Source organism: Phascolarctos cinereus, unplaced genomic scaffold, assembly GCF_003287225.1.
Source record: "Phascolarctos cinereus isolate Bilbo 61053 unplaced genomic scaffold, phaCin_HiC Scaffold_4;HRSCAF=312, whole genome shotgun sequence".
NCBI lineage: Eukaryota > Metazoa > Chordata > Mammalia > Diprotodontia > Phascolarctidae > Phascolarctos > Phascolarctos cinereus.
The window spans coordinates 717,271,974-717,286,375 of record NW_027555847.1 but is presented as its reverse complement, the minus strand read 5'-3'; the positions used below and the strand labels follow the sequence as shown (position 1 = coordinate 717,286,375).

The following is a 14,402-nucleotide window of genomic DNA, read 5'->3' as shown; positions in this document are numbered from 1 at the left end:
GCCAAGTGTTAAGCAGCTATTTTCACAGGTTCACTGGGCACAGAGCTCAGGGAGGCTCATCGTCGACTCGGACAACCTGGCATAGATGCCACTGTCCTTACAAGGGTGAAAAAGGTGGCGACTCATTCAAGGACTACAAGCCCAGTCAGGCAGTATAAAACAAATGGCTCCTTCTGGGCCAGCTGAGCCATCCATCCACTAGAGGGCAGGCTTGTTCCATGGCTTGTCGGCCAGCTCGTGCCTCATTTGACTTGAGTTCTGGTACCGTGCTCATTCACCAGAATCCCCGGGGGCTACGCTGTACCCTTCTAGTTTAGAAGCCACCACTGATTCCCATGCCATGCTAGAGAACTGGCAGTCCCAAAGGTCCCTCAAACCTGGCACCTGACCTCTAGGGCTTCTTCCAAATCATGGGGAGATGGACAACTATTGGCTGAATTTCAACTAAAACCTCTGCATAACCGGTAGGTGGGATCAAGTCAAACATGATTTGTTAAGTACACTCTACCAAGCACTCGGTCCATTCAGATCTACACATCTTTGCAAAGCATCTTCCCCCCCTCCCCCCAAAGCTATGAGAGCCATTAAAATCAAGTAGTGAATTAACCAGACCTTGGAATAGTGTCACCAAGTCTTAAACCAAGACTGGGGTGGGTGACAGGGGGTGGGTGGACAGAGTCAGAGTTTCCCTCTCTTGGCTGGGGGTGGAAGGTCAGCAGCCACACTAGCTACTCACCAACCCAACTTCACGGCTGATCTGGGCAAGATTTGACTTGGGCCAGCCTCCCCCCACCCCACCCCGGGGCTCCCTACATCTGTGCTTCCATGGTGAGGACCCCTTATCAGCTTTAGCCCTACTGCAGGTTAAAAGATCCCTAAACTCCAGCAATCCATCAGCCTCAGCCTCCCTGGTAGGAAGGATTCAGGTAGCACACAGCCTCCATAGCAAGGTAAACCAAGTTGCAAAGATATTTATAAAGTACATTTAATCACACTGCTTTTAAGGGAAATTACATTAGTACAAAACTAAAAAGGTTTTCTGTACTGCTAAATGCACCTTATATCACTGCTAATTTCACTTTTAGCCTGACTCTCCTATTTTCTATTTCTGTGAAGGTTTTATTATATATATAATATTAATGTAGTAGTACCAGCACCTAATTTGCAAACAAACATTGGGAGTGTGGGTCAAACACTTTTTACAAAGTGTGAAGATCACTGATCTAGGGCAATAAATAGCACGTAGAGAATTCTGAAAAGGCTACCAGGTAACCAGTGATGACGATTCAGAAAAGCAGGGCACAGAAAAGGTGACCATCATGCATTCTCCAGACTGAATCAATCAATTCAGCAAATCTTCTATGCTTCCTACGTATCTTGGGATACAGGGATATAAACGGTGATCCACAAGTGTAAGGTACATTCTTTTCCTTTAAGGAAAAAACCAAAAGGGTCTCAAGGTAAATAAATGGCGCATGTGAGACCCCTCACCAGTCACTGGAGAACGCTGCCTGGGAGAAGAAAGAAGAGCTCGAATCCTGACCAGCAGGGCTTCCAAAGGAGGTAAACAAGGCAGCTCTCTGCACCTTTATGTGGCTTTCGTTTTAAACTCGGATCAAGCGCATCCAACAGCCCCTGAGGGAGACGAGCCCTGTGAACTCCCATTTCTCGGTCTCCGTGGATGAGCCCTCAAGAGCCTGCCTGTCCTCTTTGATGCGGGCACACCTGGAGAGGCACTAATCGCTGCTGGGGATGAAAGGCTGAAGGAATTTGGGGTAGAGTAATTCCCTTTGCTAGTGCAGACACATGCCTCCGAGGCAGGGCTCCAGCAGAGCCTGCCTCATCACAGGCCCTTTGGTCTTCTGTCTCAAAGGAAACGCGAAGGCTCAGGAACGTAGAGGCCGAAGAGCTGTAGGGATGACCCTGTTCTGGCAGGGCAGGATGGGAAACAGAATCTGAGTCGGTTTCTACACTCCACAGAGCTAGTCAAGAATCAAAGTCTTTGAGTTCAGAATGCTCCTCATAGTCTACTCTCCAAGAGACTGGAATACGCGTGTGTGTGTGAGAGAGAGAGAGAGAGAGAGAGAGAGAGAGACAGAGAGAGACACAGAGAAGGGAGCAGCACACTTTGTAACACAGTTGTGGTATAGCAGAATGAATACTGGATTTAATGTCAAAAGACCTAGGTTTGAGCATCTAAACTCTAATCAGCATTTGTGTGCAAATGGAAAATTGATTCACTAAGAGGAACCACAGTCTCTGTTTTCATGGGGCCTTTCACCTAATGGCACCCTGTGCCATTGGTAGCATGGTAAGCACCTTCCCTATCCTACTGATGAGGCACTGAGTTGACCGAGTGAGGAGACATCTCCGGGCTCTGGCTCCAAGTTCAATACCAGCATGAGCATCATGGAGGGGGGGAGGAGTGTCTCTACAAAGTCGGATACTAAAGATTCCAAACCTGATGACTCTCCATGATGCTTCAGTTGATTAGGCTTAATAACAGCTAGCATTTATTTCTGTGGAACTTTCTCATTTTCCAAGCACTTTACAAATATTTCCATTCTCGTCCTCACAACCACCCTGGAGGCAGGTGTTACAATCAAACCCGTTTTACTGATGTGAAAATTGAGGCAGACAGAGGTGAAGTGACTTGCCCAGGGCCACCCAGCTAGGAGGGGTTGGAGGCTGGATCAACACTCAAATGAAAAATGAACCTGTTACACAAACAAACACGTTCTGAACTCAACACTTCCCGACTTCGGCCCAGGGCTTTGTGGCACCCCCTAGATGCTGCCTGGCATTGAGCCCTTGACAATTTGGTTCCGGCCTATCTTTTCAGGTTGATCACACCTCACCGGCCACATGCACATTCTGTGCTCCTGCCAAATGGGCACACGACTGCTCTCCATCCAGGACACTGCATCTCCTCCTCTCTGTGGCTGTGCATAGGTTTGGGCACCCCCTTGCAGCCGATCCCTTGTTCCTTCTCAGGAAGGTCCAACTTGAGTGTTACCTTGAGAGGCCTTTTCTGATGCCCCAGCTTGGTCCCTCCACTCCCACTGACTTCCAATTCCTCGAGGCCAAGAACTACTAGGGGGAAGGTCTGGTGTCTGCTTTGGGTCTTTGTATCTCTAGGCACCAAGCCCAGCACACTTAATACTGGACTGACTTGAAACCATGGAACGGTTACGTTAATTTAGCAAGAAAGTCCTTTCTCATGCATTATTCTTCTTAAATAATGATAACTGAGCTTGGTAGTGCGAGTACCTCCAAGGGTCTTGCCTGCCCACCGTCATGTTGCTAACGCCTCAGTGGTCCACCCTGCTGCCGCGTAGCACTACCCCCGCTGGAGGGCTGTGAGTCTCCTCTCTTTGGAGGTCTTCAGGAAGAGCCAGGAACCAACAAGCACTATCAGCTGTGTCAAGAGTGCGGACTCACATCGTGTCTGGTTCTCCAATTCTGCGACCTCAGGTTAGAAAACTACCTTCACTGCCCCAGGCAAGTCACTCTTTAGGCCTCCCTTTCCTCCTCTGCAAAATGATGGTGCTAGCTAGGATGACTACTAAGGTTCCTTCCTGCTCTAAAGTCAAGAATTCTAATTTGAACACCACTGATATTTCAACCCTACTGCCCCTAGGAGAGAAAACAGGACCCGGAAACCTGAGGGTGGAAAGCCCTTGGAAACAGAGCACCCTCTACACCACTCCCTGAAAGTACCACACCAGGCACTAATCTAGCAGTAAGAGGCCAATGAAAACAAGATGTCGCTTTCATGTGGTCGAGAATCTCTTTAAGATGCTCAAGTTCTACGGGGGACAGGGGCAACAGAACATAAGACCATAGACTGGCACAGAGAAAGAGGTGTGGAACTGGTTCATTTGGTGTGTTCTGCAGCTACATTACTCAAGTCTAGAAAACAACATTCTGATCAGAAGTAACAAAACCTAAGTCTACTGACATGGCAGCCTCTAATCATGGCTTATATAGCGCTCTGATGCTTGGAAACTGCTTTTATACACATTTGGGCATTCAATTCTCTCAAAAGTTTTATAAGGTAGGTACCATAGGTATGTATGATCACCCAACTTGCAATGAGAGAATGAAGCTCTAAGACAGACATGTCCACAGTCTTTAGTGAAGGGTCAGAAGAGGGACGTAATGCCTTTGTACTTGACCATGCACTGCCAGTTATAGACCTCTTGCAATGATAAAATCTCAAGCCCTACAAGTCAGGACCAGTTACCTTCATTTGTAAAATGAAGGGACTGAACTAGAATTGAGACCCCTTCCAAATCATCCAAGATAATGTTTGGAGATTCATCTGACAGAAGATGGTTGAATACCAGGTATCCTATAGGTATTTTCCATTTCACCAATATGGCCTGCCATTCCCTAAAATGAGTTGTTGGCCAAAGATGGTGATCTAGAGGCCAACCTTATGGATAAGAGCCTCTCTGAATCGAGCTTGATGGTCCTGAACACCAGGCTGACACACAGTTTGGCATCATTCAAAGCTCTGGGTCCTGACAGGACTTCACCAGCATTGGCTTTCTCCAAATCCTTCAAGAATTCAAATCACTTCCATGAGTCATAGTGAGGCAATAAAGTAGGGTGCTTATAGGATACTCCCATCTCCACAAATGTCAGTTCAAATAAAGAACCCCCCAATACCTCTGTTAATTATCTACTACGTGTAAAATATTAATGTGCTAGGTACCAAAGTGGTATACAAAGATGAAATGGAATAAATAAACATGGAAGAATGACGGACTGGTGTGCCATTATTCTGGGCTACCAGATACAGCTATTCTAGGAAGTCACTCTGAAAGCAGATGTGGTTAGACCTGGAGGAAGTGTTTATCTCAACATGAACAAGCATGGTATTTTCTAATAACTTCCTTACCACCCTGTGGTTTTGAGAACACTGAGTCCTAGAGTTGATTATGTACACACGTACCCACATGCATACACACACATACACACATCTAGATACACACACACACACACATATATACACACACATTTACCTGGCATCTTTCTTTGCAGTAGCAAGTCGCACCAAAATGGGGCTTGGTTTGACCACACACTTGAGTCAGAGGTGGGTCACGAAATGGGCCACATCAACATCCACCCTCTGGCTTAGTGACTCCATCTCACTTCTCCTTTGTTTCATGCAAATATTTGTGATTTTGCCAGTTCAATCTTCACTGATGCAAAATACGACTTCTCCAGACCTCAGTCCTGATAGATGCCACAGCTACGTCATTTCTCAGCTGGGGGTTAACTGGAGACGATGATCTCCAGAAGAACTCCCAAGCCAAGACCTTAAAGACAGAATCCATCCCTGAAATGACACCCGCCCAACTTGGTGAAAGGTAGTGTTCTGCTGCTACTCTGGTTACTTCTACTCCACAGCGCCAGGAGGCAGAAGAGTGGGAGGAAAGCAGGACAGTTTTAGGGGAAGTTCTAATTCGGAGCTATCTACCTCTGACAAACGCTATGGTTTTGCTTTTGGTATTTTAGACCTTTCAGAACATGCCATATTAACACAAAATCAAATGACAATCACACCCAAGTGGAATGGGGTACTACCTACTAAGACAATCCTGTGTTCCCTGACTTTGAAGGTGTTTATAAGTACAAGGTGGAATACAATTTATCAGGGATGTTACAAAAGGGATTAATGCGGGTGGTTGGCCCCCACGGCTTCCAACTTGTGAGTTTCTGTGAATACAAAAAGTAAAGAAAGACTCGACTATGCCCTGTCCTGTGAGGTGCATGGAGACTAAAGACAGACACAGGAGTTTCAAAGTCTTCCACATCCTTATCCAAGTTCAGGTAAAAGAGTTTGAAAGCCCAGAGCTCTAAATCAACAAAGCCGCCTCCTCCTCCCACTTTCCTGGTCATCCTCAACGATGATGGAAGGGCACAATGATCATCCAGTGCTATCTGGTGACAGGCATCCCTTCCCAACTGTTCTACATAGGCTGATAAAGAGAGTTCATGGTCTCTGATTAGACTCCGATAGACAGCAGGGTGAGGAGGCTGCTGAATGACCGAGGAAGCTGGACAGATCCTATGCATCGGAGAAAGCCACCTGTGGCAGAGATGAAGAGAAGCTGCTATTCAAGCTGCCACCCCCCACCTCTCTCCAGTCAACAGCAAATACTGACCATGGCTTTGATGGGCACAAGAGAACGAACCTGTGGGTATAACTACTATAAAGGATAAAGGTGAATCACTGACACAGATGGACTTAATCCTGATACCTACATGGAGGAGATGGAGCTTGGGACCACTGGAGGAAGGCACTGATCTCAGTAGTGGCAGCCAGCATGACCGTAAGCAGCTGGCTGCATGTTGGTGGGCTACGCGTACGAGTCATGCCAAGAGACCCAAAAGCAATGACCCTGAGGAGTCCTGAATGAGACAGTAAGGGAGGGAATGATTGGACGAGGCCCTCATGCCTGCACACACAGCTCTGGCGCAGCCAGAGAAGCAAGCCCTGGTCATCCCAGGCCCCGGAGCACCTCCTGATGACCTTGGGGAAATGACTTCATCTCTGGGAGCTTCAGAGGTCCCTCCCTTGTAAAAGAAGGGCTCATAAAACTTGCATCACCTGCCTCAATGCTGTGCTGAGAAAAGCTCCATCAAAGTGGGAGCTCTCATTAAATGGGAGCGTGAACACTCACATGCATGCATGCATGTCTGTGTGTGTGCACACACGCATGCATAGTCCTTATTGTCATGAGCACCTATGCAGGCTTCAGCAGACCAAGGAAGCATCTAGATAAATGCAGTTTGTTCATAGAAGGTTTAATTATTTCTGGATTACCACCAATGCTGTCTCCCTAATAAGGATTCCTTCTTCATTAAGTGGGGTAAGAAAAAGGCCTTAGAGTGTCTGAACATGGATACCTGGCAGCGCTCAGGCTATTCATCTCATTTCTCTGTTCCATAAGGGCAAAGAAGATAATTTTTGGTGCTTACTAGTGGCCATACAGTATGGGTTTCTTTTTTCTCTAACGACATCCCTTTGTACCAGGACTAGATTATTAGGAAAACAACAAGAATATGAGCCCGTTTCAGGCACGAACAAATGGCTGACATCATGGCAGGGTATGAAGCAGACCTCCCGCAGCAATCCTCTGGCAGAATCTGAGAGCTCCAAGTAACCTCAGTGAGTAAATGACATCTCCTAAGTCCAACTGGCTTGGCCAAGAAGGACAGGCAGTGCCCACGGGCCCCACAATGACAGACAGGACTAGGGCCCCAGCTTCATGTGCCTGACATAGCCCTGGGCCGAGTCCGCAAACACAAAAGGACGAGGTATCAGGTACGAGCAGCAGGAGCTCCCCAAGGACCGCCACAGTGCGCTACACGGGGGCTGCCCCGGAGGTCCTCTGGCACTCGGGGGTGGCGGTGTGCTTCCTGGCACACCGAGTTCTGAACACCACCTCGGCTGGTGCTCTGCAGGCAGGATGGGCCCTGGCTGGGCCACTCACGATGTTTGGAAGGCCCTTGACCCATCACTCTGGGATAGGCTGCTGGACACGACCGTGCCTTATGGCTTGGGACATCACAGCTGCGAGACTGGCCCTCGGAAGCTGTCAGCTCCCGAACACGGGCCGTGGGAGTCAGAAAGACTTGGGTTTGAATCCCATCTCAGATCCTGAGCAGCTGTGGGATGTCACCTCTCAGGCAATGAGGAGGCTGGACAGAAGGGTGTTGTGTTCTGATGAGCCATCCCTGTCGCCCTGCCAGGAAGCCCGTCGTTGGAAATAGCCCACGGCAGAGCAAGCTTAGCTCTAGAAGTCTGCTGCTGACACTGTGGCTGAGGTGAGAGGCTTACAGATGGAGAGCTGGAAGGGTCCTCAGAGGGCCACTCAGGGCAACCCCATTTTACAGCTGAGGACACTGAGGCAGAAGGAAGGGTAAAAGCCATGCACGAGGTCCCACACGGAGCATCTGTCAGGGGCAGGATTGGACCTCAGACCCAACTCTAGGCCAGTGCTTTCCCCACTGTACCTAAGTAAGTGTTCTAACACCCTGGGCAGGGTAGCGCAGGAGAATGAATGCTGCGATGAGGCTGACGTGCACTTGAACTCTTCTGGGGTGCCATCATGAGGAGAACAGCGTGAAACGTGAGCCACTGTTAACGTCTGTTGTACAGAAAGCGAGATGAAGTTTTCTATCCATTATCATACTGAGCACTGGCATGGTGCAGCGCATCGCCAACGGTCAGGAGAAGTGACAAAGCAGGACGTCACCCCATCTATGGAGGAGGCAAATGTGTGGCGGTCGGAGAGTGAGGGCCTGGGAATCAGGGCAAGATAAAGGACTATGGAAAGCCTCCGAGTCTACCATCTCCAGAGAATTTATGGAAGGGAGGAAAAAAGGGAGATGGGGAGAGGAGGAGAGGGGAAGGGGGAGAAGAAAAACACTCACTAGGTGTTTACTGTGTGCCAGGCATGGGGCTACCAACAGTAGCAGAAAGACAGGGGGCACCTTCCCCATGCCCGTCAGACAATCGAGAATTCTGCTCACTGCATCACGGACATCAGGACCAGCTCCTCATCTTACGGTTTTCCAGCAGCAGAGAGGCAATCAGAGAGCTGGTCGTGGCATCACGGAGATCTGGATTTGAGTGCAGTCTCTGAATCATTTGTCTAGCAGATGAGGTGCTGCCCTGCACCGGTGGAGGGGTTTCCTCACCTTGGGATTCCCTCTGCCGTTGAAACCACAGGCCAGCATGCCCCCCCACCCCGTTCCGGTAATGTGCTCTTTGGCAGGTTCAAGAGTCCAGCAGAATCTAGGCCCCAATGGGGGCCTCAGCCACCTCTGGGAGCCCGCCAGTCCCGGACTGGCACATGATGAAGGCTCAGCCAGGAGGCTGCCTCTGTCTTCTGGCTAAAAAGGCATGAACTGTTACATTCAGGAAAGCCAAACTGCTCCTCCCCACTCCCACTTGTCTCCCTCCCTGGCTGCTTCTCCAGGATGGCCAGGTTCTCTTCTAGCCTTCCCTTCCTTGCAGACCACTGAAGCCTTCTGAGGCTCTCTCTTGTCACTTTTTCCCTTGCTCCACCTCTCCTATGCTTTCTCTGGAGGTGACCACCCAAGCATCAGGCTAACAAGCACGGCCGTCAGCTGCCTGCCCTTCTCTGAAGCCATGAGTCACCAGATGACACAAGTAACTCTACCAGGCAAGGGATTCGGGTTTCCAAGTCCTGTTTCAAGAAATGCCATGTTTCCAAAGAGAAACCTTTCATTCCACAGGAAATGAAGTCATCCACACCCACACCCATATACTCCAGTAACTACTGAGAAAATCCTGGGGCTAAGAACCAGGAGGGTCTCACATAGTCCAAGGGTCTCAGAGATCCTCTGGTCCAACCTCCTATTACAGACAGGGAAACTGAGGCCCAATGGATAATGCTACTAACCCAACGGCATACAGTTTCTAAATAAAAAAGGTGGAATTTTGAACCCATGTACTCCTTCCAAATTTTGGCTCCCATCATCCAAATATGCCAAGCTACTCTGTAAATGGGACACTCGTTATTGATAATCACCTAGGTGGCAAAGTGTTCAAATCTAACCTTAGACATGTACTAGCTATGTGGCCCTGAGCAAGTCACTTAATAACCTATCTACCTCTGTTTCCTCATCTGCAAAATGGGAATAATAGCACTTATCTCACAGAGTCATTGTGAGGATCAAAGAGATCATATTTGTAAAGTACTTAGCATGGTCCCTGGCACAGAGTAGGTGCTAAATAAATGCTTATTTACCCTTCCCTTATAATAACCTTGGCTAGAGGGGAAAAACTGGGGTAGGAAATTATTCTCTTCTAGTCATTGGATTTGGAGCTAGAAAGGACATTGGACATTATCTAGTATAATCCTCTCACTTTACAGGCGTGTAAACTGAGGCCCAGAGAGGGACAGCCATCTTCCCAAGGCTCTGGTTTGCTAAAGGAGTGTGGAAGCTTGAGCCTCGGCCTCCTGCCTGCCAGGCTGCTGTTCACGGCACTGATGCCACACTCCTCTCACATTCAGATTCTAGTTTCACGGTTGATCCTCCTCGGGTCACTTAACCTCTCCAAGGCTCAGGCGTCTCATCTGTAAAATGGAGATAACCACCCCGAGCTGACTGAGTGTTTGATGGGAGGCTCACAGGCCCCTCTGGGGAGCTCCTGGTGACTCTTTGAGGGCTGTGCCAATCACTGTCAATGACTTCTTCCCCCCATGGCTCCAACGATGTCATTTACACTTCCAGGGTCTTTCCCTAGGGACCGTATCTCATGTGAGAAACAGAAAACGGGCCAAAAAGAGGGTGCCACCGAAAGTCATTCTGCGAGTAGCAGAAAGGGCTGGTGTGTGGGAGACTGGGGGTGACAGAGAGGGAGCTGCAGACAGACCCCATTCCAGCATTCCCGTGGCTCCGCTCTCCGTAGCTTGGTTACAGCCTGGCCTGACCTTCCAGGTTTCCCTGGCAAGAGATCAAAGAGCCGGAGCCACAAACACAGCCTGCCTCCCTCCCTCCCTCCCTCCCTCCCAGGCAGCTCCACTCTCCACAGCCTTCCCTCCACTCTCTGTCCCGTCCTCCCCAACATCCCCCCAGCCCTCCCAGCCCCATGCACTTTGTTTGGAGAGCTGAGGGAGCAGGCAGGAGCAGACCAGGAGGAAGTGCCGGGCTCTACCTGGCTGCCAACTCTCCCCACCCCTCCCCCCTTAATTCCACGATCACTACCCAAAAAGAGGAGAGGAGAAAGAAGAAAAAGAAAGGGCCTGGAGCTTCCTCGGAGCCGGAGCCCACACCTGCGCAGGCAGGTGGCTAGGGGGTAGAGGGTGCAGCCCCAGTGCATTCCTGCTCCCACCCCAACAATCAGGGGCTACTGGCGGGAAGGCCAGAGTGCCCCGGCGGCCCAGCTCTGGGGCTTTGACCCCCAAAACACACCTCAGGTCTCCCCAAACGAAAAAACCCATTGTCTCGAGCAGACTGAAGTTGGTGAGCCCCGAGAGGCCATAGGCTTGCCTAAGGCTGGCTCCGAGCTGCCAGCCCTTTGAGAAGACATTATTTAATACCAGGCTCATCTACTGAGAGACAGGGTATCACACACAGGGCACCATAGGGGAAAGCACCGCCCCCCCCAGTCCAGGCAAGGTTACTGATGCTCAAATAATAACTCAACTTGGATCGCTCTTAAAGAAGAGCTGAAGAAGTCAAGCCCACCCCCCACTTATGACAGGCGGCTATCAGACTTGATGCAATCCCCCTCCCTTGATACTGGGCACCACTCACAGATTTACAAAAAGACTTCTTGGTGTTCACCTGACACGTGTATGTACACACACCGAAGTGCAGTCCTGTCTCCTCTGTCCTACTCTGCGCCTTGAATGTCTAAGATGATCAGAACTGCAAAGCGCACAAGGGCCCCACACGCACCTGGTAGGTCATCACACATCCACAGAACGGAGGCCTTCGATGTCAGCTCACCCAAGCTCCTCTTTTATAGGATGCAAAATGACGTTTTTGCGGTCACAAAGCAAGTTAGTATAGGCACAGCCCCAAGACCAGACCCTAGATGCTTAACTCCCAGGGTACAGTCATGAAGCCAGGAACACTTCGAAGAAGACCACCCCTTTCTATGCATATGGTAACTAATGAACGCCTTACAGACACAATGCTAAATTGTAGGAACAAGCCACCAAAAACAAAAACAACCCCTCCCAACCAAGACCGAGTAAAAGGCCCCTTGGGGGGGGAGGGGGCGCACGCCACCCCTGCCCTGGGAGGAGAGGTGGCTACGTGACCTCTGAGGCAAAGCCCAGGGGATCCTTGCTGTGGAGGTGAAGGCACTAGGCCAGGGTCACACATGCCCGCTGACAGAGAGTGGGGACCTTCCAGAGCCTGTGGCTCTCCAGATTCACGGGATTTACAGCTGGAGAGGATCTCAGGGGATCTAGCCTATCTCCCTCATTTGACAAGTGAAGACATTCCAATTCTAGAAACATTGGTAGTGCCTACCAAGTTCAGAGTTCCATGCTAGAACCCCAAATACAAAGGTTTTACCCCCGAAACTGTGTTCTTTCCCTGGGGCTCCCATCCATTTTCATCTGAAGTCCAGAAGCTCCACGGCTACTGAGTAAGGCTTAGTGCTGGTGGACAGACAAAGGCATCATAAGGTATGGAAATGGAGGGCGTCTAGAGTTTTGTCCAATTCATTTTACAGAAGAGGAAACTGAGGCCCAGACAGGTAGAGAGGAACAGGGCCAGGCTCCAAGGCCAGCTCAGCTGACTCTTTACCCTGATTTTTGCCCATCACTGAAGGAGGGACACACACCGTGCCTCACACATCAACCTTTGGTGAGGCCAAGCCCTGGAGAACAGCTGGAGAAATGATGAACAGCACAGGAGTTTTCCAAAAACAAAGAGGCACTTCTGAATCCAGAACCACGGATGGCCTCCAGAGCATGGAGGGGGGCAAGGGGTGTTGTTACAGGTGCTCCTCCCCCTGGAGAGGGGAAGAGGGAGCAGCCTGATCCCTCTGAATTTCAGATCACTTTCAAAACCATTCTGGAAGTCTGAAAGCCTTCTTCAGGGATCCAAGCACCAGGCCAGAGACTTTCTAGTGGATTTCCACATTGCATCATTTTGCTTCAAAGCTGGCTGGGAAAGGTGGTTGGCAAAGAATTTTTCTTATTTTGGGGCAGGGTTACCTACCGACAAGTCAGTCTCCATTTAAATCACTTTTGTGTCTGAGGCTACACCCAACACGTTTTAGCTAGAAAAAACAGAAATGGTAGGGGAAGCATAAGCAATTTGTCACAGTTTAGACACAGCAGATCCTGCCCATCCATCCGTCCATTCATCTATCCATCCATCCATCCATCCATGTGTCTATCCTTCGAAGATGTTTTCAACTAGTGAAACCCACACATCATGTTTATTCTTGCTCAGCTGTCTCTAGCTATGTGATAATGGGAGTTTTAAAATTGTGTGGGTAACCCCAGGTATCTTGACTCATAACAAATACATTTCTAACAAAAAGAGATCATAACCCATCTTCTCAAACTCCTACTCCTTTCTCGAAAAATCACAACCTTGAAGTCAGCAGACCCAGAAGAACACTGTACATAGTAATAGCAATATTGTAATAATGATCAACTATGAAATATTCTGATCAATACAAGGATCCAAAACAATTCTAAAGGACTTATCATGAAAAACGCTATCTACCTCTAGAGAAAAACCGATGAACTCGCTAAGTACAAATTGATGGATGATTTTCTTACTTTATTTTTCTCTTTTTTCACACCCCTCCCACAGCTAATATGGAAAAAAAAAATCTCACATGAGAAATCACAGCCAACAGAACCACCTCCTAGTGAGATAAGTACCCAGGGAAATTCACCTGGTGGTCCTGGGGGTGGGGCTGGGGAGGGGGCAGCATATTTTTTCCCAGGTGAATTCAGGGTAAAATAAACATCAAGGTCCACCCTCAAAAAGGGGGGCCTTGCAGTCTGAGGTCAGCAGTGCATAGATATGGCAGAGGAACTGACTTTGCCCTGGTGAGGCTGTGGACCAGGACTGAGGAGGGTCTGGTCTAAGACAGACAGAACCACCAAGTGGGTCTATAACCTTGGGCAAATCACTTGACTCTTCCACGTTTCTATTTTCTTTCTTGCTCTAAATTTCAAGTGAGTTTAAAGATGACGAATGAAGACACACAAGGTTCCCCAAAAGGGGAGCAGTGAGAATAAGCTATGAGCGAGCCTGTGACTCGTTTCAAGGTTACACATACAGAGGCCAGGTCTCCTGTTCTACTCCAATGTCCTGTTTTGTTTCTTTTACAAAATTTTTATTTTTTTATTCTGACCATAAACACCTTAAAAAAAAAAAGGCACTTCTGCCCGAGTTCAGCAAGGGCAGTTAGGTGGCACAGTGGATGGAGCACTGGGTCTGGAGTCAGGAAGACTCACCTTCCAGAGTTCAAATCTGGTCTCAGACACTTGCTAGCTGGTGGCAAATCATTTCACTGTTTGCCTCAGTTTCCTCATCTGCAAAGTGAGCTGGAGAAGGAAATGTATCTTCCCCCACCCCACATCACCTTCCCCTGCTAGAGGGTCACAAAGAGTCAGATACAACTGAAACAACTGCCCAAGTTAGTGACGGAGCGGTGGTTCTGGTGCCTAACACACCAAAGGTCGGCAGAGGGGCCATTTCTGCATGGAGTGTTCAGCCTTGCTTTGTCTCCCCCCCTCTAGGGTCTCTACACTGACCTCAGCCTCCCAGGGCTGACTCCTGGGCACACATGTGGTGTTTCAGATCAGTATGAGAGGGTCCTTGGAGACCCTGAGGTACCTGAGCTGCCCTGATTTAAGACAGCGTGGAAC

General features: G+C 49.2%; 1 protein-coding gene across 2 annotated transcripts in view; it reads right to left on the bottom strand.

Annotated features, from left to right (window-relative positions):
- Positions 1-14,402, bottom strand: part of ZNRF3 (zinc and ring finger 3) — a 200,910-nt gene that overhangs the window by 18,226 nt on the left and 168,282 nt on the right. The window lies entirely within an intron of this gene.